Source organism: Frieseomelitta varia, unplaced genomic scaffold (assembly GCF_011392965.1).
Source record: "Frieseomelitta varia isolate USP_RPSP 00005682 unplaced genomic scaffold, Fvar_1.2 scaffold_322, whole genome shotgun sequence".
Taxonomy (NCBI): domain Eukaryota; kingdom Metazoa; phylum Arthropoda; class Insecta; order Hymenoptera; family Apidae; genus Frieseomelitta; species Frieseomelitta varia.
Window position 1 is genome coordinate 249,672 of NW_025110060.1, and position 6,769 is coordinate 256,440.

Consider the following 6,769-nt stretch of genomic DNA (forward strand, 5'->3'; position numbering starts at 1 on the left):
CCGCTCCCATCAATCTGCACGGTTCGAGCTGTCCCGATTGTACACGGTTTCTCGATTCTCGCGTGATCGCCAAGCACGTGCCATTTTTAGCACGTCATTTTTAGCGAAAAGCGAAGGAAAAGTACGCGCGTAAATCTCTCTAATGATACTTCCAAATATGTTCGAGTCTAAACGGGACAGTTTCGAATGTTTCGTGAGTAAGTAAGTGCACATTGGACTTATTTGGTACCGGGAGGATAGGAGTAGATTAGACTGCAGATTTCTGTTCGATAATGCAAAATTTTTCAACGCAAAATTGCATGGAATGTACATATACTGGTTGCAGAAATTAATTCAGTACCCTTTCTTTCGTGATAAATTCATTCGTTGATTTTGCTCGAAGTAAGGAATTATTTTTCGGTTGCCTTTGATGTTGCCATTCGAAGGGAATTTTCAGAATTCTCAATTTTAAAATTCCATGCGAACGTACACGGATTAATCTCTCTCTGTCGTTTTATTAACGACATACGAGAATATCCAAAGTGTAGCGTGAAACAAGTTTTCTACCAAAATGTCATTTCTCAAAAATATGAAATCTGTAATAAAAATCGGAGATCTCGTCGTTACGAGTGAAGGAACATCCAAATGAACATGTTTCAAATTTCATCAAACCCCACAGAGGACTCGATCCTAATTCTCCTCTATCTTCACTCTATCATCGATCGAGCCGATTTGCCGAGAGAAGTAAGAGGAGGGAAAGAAAGGGCAGAGCGAACACACGCAGCGATTGAACACGATCTGGATCGGCGCGTCGGTAGAATTGAATCGTTGGATTATGCGGAACGCGGGCTTTTCGCGCCTTTGTTGGACCGATGCGCGCATCCTCCTTACGACCGGTCTGGATCGTAACGTATATATGCGTGCACGGCGATCGCGGCGCGTTGCACACGTGTAACGCGCCGGGACCCACTCGCAACAATGGCGATGCGTGGGCGGCTAAGTGTTATTAATAGCGAACACTGCCAATATCTCGACTACAAGCACCGCGGCGCAATGGCGCGCAATAATGAGGCAATTATTAACGAGGCTCGATTATGTGGTCGAGGTAGCGTGCGCGGTACCACGTCTCTCTCTCTCTCTCTCTCTCTGCGGCGGAAAGCTTAGCCCCGAGAGCCGATTTGCGTAAAGTAATAGCCACGCCGCGGCCGTTTAGTCTGTTCGCGCGTCTTTCACCAAGGTTTACTCCCTCCCTTCTTCGCTTTATCTCTTCGTTTCCCGTTCCTTTCAGGCAAGGAACGCGGGAGATGACGCTTCCTGCAAGGTAGCAGGATCGACGAGATCGAGACCTTTCGATTTTTCTCTGATCTTAATTTAATAATCTTTCTTTGGAGGGGGGAATCAGAGAATTGGAACTTTCGTTTTCCTCCCGGAAAAGTGTGGATGGAAATTTTTTTTTTTTTTTGGAAAACTAGAAACTCGGAGAGGAGAGTAGAGAGGCTTCTTTGACCTTTCTTAAGTTTAAAACAAAATCGAACGAGCAATAAAAAAGAATTTATTCCTCTTTTTTACTTTGGTAAAAAGAACTCATTTTGTAAAGAAATTGAAACGCACCGTGAAAAGTGTTATTTTTGTAGCTTCCTGTACCTTTTGTACCTTCTTAAGCTTAATTAAAAAAAAAAAAAATTGGAGCAATCAAGAAGAATTAATTTCTCTTTTTAAGGAGAACTCACTTTGTGAAGAAATTGAAACGCATCGTGAGAAGTACCATTTTTGTACTTTGCTGTGTTTTGTACCTTTTGTATCTTCTTAAGCTTAATTTAAAAAAAATCGAACGAGTAGTAAAGAAGAATTTATTTCTCTTTTTTTGGTAAAGAGAACTCACTTTGTGAAGAAATTGAAACGCATCGTGAAAAGTACGATTTCTGTACCTTCCGGTCTCGTTCCCGTTGCATTGAAAATGGAAAATTTCTGAAAAATTCTGTGCAGCATATATATAATAAACATTGCTGAGATAAAATTTTACATGGGATTATAAATGGTTGCTTCCGCGATAACGTACGCTTATTTCAAATACGATCGAGTTATTCGGGGCGGGGTACTCGATCACCTTGAGTAGCTTCTAAATTACGTTGCTCAGAGATTTCACGGTCGCTCGAGGGGGATATTCTTTTTTTTTTTACTCTTGGTTTCAAATGGAATCTGACTGGAGAGTGTTATTGCGCGTTTTACATGCTGTTTCGCGAATACGCTTTCGAATACATTTTCATTTCAAGTGTTCCTATAAAATCGCATAACGTACAGCGTGGTTCTGCTTTCCTCATTATGGCGTTTTTAGCTGAACAGAAACATGTTTCGTTTGTACCCTTAAAATCATACAACTTTATACTATTCTCGGCAAGATGTTTCTTGTTAAAATCAGAAAACTCTCACGCATCCAATTTCTTTTGTTGCTTAAAAATTATCAATCGAATGTTAAAAATATTAGTTGATATGATCACGTATGGATCAAGTACTATCTGCAAGATGTTTCTCGTTCATTCGGCAATTCAAAAATTATCAGCCGAATGCAAAGAGGTAGCGTTTGAAATAATTGCAGTCGATATAGAAACGGAAGAAGCACATAATTTCTCGAGCTTTGAAGTTTGGCCAGCATCCTGTTTCTTGAGAAAATATATAATTCCGACGGATGATGAGCAGTTCGTTTGCTTAAATTCTAATGCCAGGTATTCTCCATTCGGATAATTTATTTTTGCGGTTAGAATCTAGCGCGGTAAATGTTTGAGTCTTCTTATATGATTCATTGTTTCCATGTGCATATTATCGACGTATGTATGCAGAAGTGTTATTTTCGGAACGCACGATCGCCGCGCGATCTTTCCTGTCCACGCGTCGAAGTCTCTGCAACTCAAATATCGCTCGGAACCTTCCGCGCGAGGTTTAAAATAATTGGAATGTTATTTCGTACGGCTGATGCTCAAATTTTCGATAGACGAAATAATTTTCAGTAAATTTATTCAATATTATACTAGGGATATGCGAAAACCCGAAAATATAGATAACTCAATCGTCGGGACGAGTCGGGAAAAAGTTGAGTCGGGTTGCATCGGATTCCCGAAAATTTCAAGATTCCCGAAGGAATCGGGTTTCCTGAAAAAGTCGAGATTCCCGAAAATTTTGAAAACCTGGCTACCGTTTCTCGAACTACTCTACAATGCTGTATAGCAGCTTACAAAATATGTAAATACACAGTTCAATTTCTTCTGCCAGTGAAGTTATTGGAAACACGGATTCTAAGAATCGTATGACCTGACGTAAACGAACTTGTGACTGCGTGCTTAGTACTTGGACATTATGTATGCTGTTGAGCAGTACCGCTGAGAAATTCGGGAAGCTCAGACGTATATTTCAAAATCTGTGTAAATTTAATAAGGATTAAAAATCTTTCAAAAGAAATGTCGAGTGATAGTAAGAGTAAAGCTGTGGAAGTAGTGCAGAAGATATCGTATAAAGGTAGTAGATAAAAAGAAGCTCTGTTTGGGAACATTTTCAGGAAAAAGATGATACAAAGGAGGAATGCATACGTTGTCACCATGAATTTAAAACTAAATATGCAAATACTACTGATTTATTACGCCATTTGAAGCTTATGTATCCAAACGTAAGTACATGTACTAGAAAAGAAACTGAATCGATGTAAAATTTGTGGCATGTAGAAAATGTTACGCGAAAGATTGTTAAACGAAAAGATATAACAGGAGTTGCTCGAATAATGGTTCTAAATCTGCGGTCTTTCGATATAGTTGAAGGCGTGAATTCAACTTTCGGACGAGGCTGCAGTTCTCCGACTTGACACACTGACAACGAAATTTGGAAACTTTACAGCAGTAACAATAGAAGTAACAATAGTAACAACGAATGAAAGAAGAGCGGAGATGCCATGTCCCTAATTTCGTTTCAAGTTAAATAAACGTGTCTTTGTACAAAATGCGCTCACAGTGAATTTACCAATGTTAACTATCTTATAATTAACTGAAACTAAACGCACGCAACTTAAAACTAAGACGCACGCATCCCACGATGTCCCTGCGATATCCCTCGTTGTCCCAGGTATTAAGTATCTTATAATTAACTAAAACTAAAACTAAACGCAACTTAAAACTAAACGCACGCAACTTAATACTAAACGCACGCAACTTAAAGCTAAGATGCACGCATCCCACGATATTCCTGCGATATTCCTCGTCGTCCATCGGTGGCCCAATAGTTTACTTATCAACTAATTGCACCTACAGTTCAGTTTAGATCGTGAACTAAAGAATGAACAGAAATTTTCACGATCCAAACTGAACTCTAGGTTGCGTAGTTCTTAGCTTGATATCATTTCACAAACATTAAAGTTTATCGTTTTACAATTTACCTTGAAAACGTTTTACGAAATTTAATGTTTGTAAAACGATATCAATTACCAGGTCTCACCACGAGGAGGTGACTACGCACGAGACCCGCCCGGGTCCTAATCCCAACCACCCTCCATTACATGCAAATAACTCGGCATTCTTATGGAATGCCGAGATTTTATTCTACTTGGCCCGGGGTTACGAACAAAGGAGACAAACGTCCCATAGTTCAATCTCAAACTTACATCTAAATCTTAATTCTAAAGCGCATGTATGAGATTGAACTATGGAACTCTGTCTCCCGAACAACGATCGCGTTAACAATCATACAATTTATACACTCATACAATCATACATTACATTCGTTACATACATTGCATACATTCACACATTACATACATTACATCCATTACATACATTACATACATTTCGTACAATCCATACATTCCATACATTACATGCATTACATACAATCATACATTACATACGAATGCAAATCATACAATATGTCGCAGTCACTCGCAACCTTTCATACTAACCACACACTCGTTTGACATGAAAGTTACACTATAGTTGTATAAAAATTCGCAGCCGTAATAGCGCATTTTATATCAAAGACACGTTCATCGAATTTTGAATGAAATCGGGAGAACGAAACTACTAACACGCTTCAATATCGTGTTTTACAAGGGATATAACGCGAAATGAAGCCGCTATTTGTTACTATTATTGCACTAGAGTAGAGTTTCCAACTTTCGTTGTCAGTATGCCAAATCGGTTTCCGAACATTTAAAGGCAAGTAGTTTCGCGCTACCCCCAACGACACAGTGGGGTTCCGAAGAACCACTGGAGCCGGATTACAAAGGACGCTAGACTACAAGAACCTACCTCGTCCTTTCGGACAAGGCTGCAGTCAACCGATTTGACACACTGACAGCGAAAGGTGGAAACTCTGCTCTAGTGCAATGACAGTAACAAAAGTAACTCTACTCTAGTGCAATGACAGTAACAAAAGTAACTCTACTCCCGTGCAATGTTAGTAACAATAACAGTAACAACGAACGAAAAGAGAGAATGGAGGAGGTGTCCATAATTTCGTCTCAAGTTAAATAAACGTGTCTTTGTACAGAAATGCGTTCACAGTGAATTTACAAATACTAACTATCGTATAATTAACTAAAACTAAACGCACGCAACTTAAAGCTAAGACACACGCATCCCACGATGTTCCTGCGATATCCCTCGTTGTCCCAGGTATTAAGTATCTTATAATTAACTAAAACTAAACGCACGCAACTTAAAACTAAGACGCACGCATCCCACGATGTCCCTGCGTGATCCATCGTCGTCCATCGATGGCCCGCTGGGGGCCCAATAGTTTACTTATCAGCTAATTGTACCTACAGTTCAGTTTAGATCGTGAAATAAAGAATGGAAAGAAATTTTCATGATCTCAGCTGAACTGTAGGTTGCGTAGTTCTTAGCTCGATATCGTATCATAAACATTAAAGTTTATCGTTTACCGTCATACAACTCAACTTGATAACGTTTTGCAAACTTTAATGTTTGTAAAACGATATCAATTACCAGGTCTCACCACGAGGAGGTGACTACGCACGAGACCCGCCCGGGCCCTAATCCCAACCACCCTCCATTACATGCAAATAGCTCGGCATTCTTAAGGAATGCCGAGATTTTATACTTGGCCGGAGGTTACGAACAAAGGAGACCGACGTTCAATAGTTCAATCTCAAACTTATGTCTCCGTCATAACTCTAAAGCGCATGTATGAGATTGAACTATGGAAATCTGTCTCCTGAACAACGCTCGCGTTAATCATACAATACATACAGTCATACAATCATACATTACATGCAGTCATACATTGCATCCATCACATACGATCGTACGTTACATACATTACATATAATCATACATTGCATCCATCACATCCGATCGTACATTACATACAGTGTGTACAGTCATGCATCACATACATTCCATACATTCCATACATTCCATACATTACATACATTACATACATTACATACATTCCATACGAATGCGAGTCGTAGAGTACGTCGCAATCAATCGCAGCATTTCATACTAACCACACACTCGTCTAACATGAAAGTTACACAATAATTGTACAATAATTCGCAGCCCTATCAGCGCATTTTGTATCAAGACACGTTTATTAAACTTTGAACGAAATTAGGGAAACGAAACTATTGACACGCTTCAATATCGTGCCTTGTTAGAAATATAACGCGAAATGAAACCGCGATTTGCCAAATCGGGGTTCGAGCATTTAGATGCAAATAGTCTAACGTACCCCCATCGGCACAGTGGGGTTCCTTCGGAACCCAGGCTGGAGCAGTATTACGAAGGAC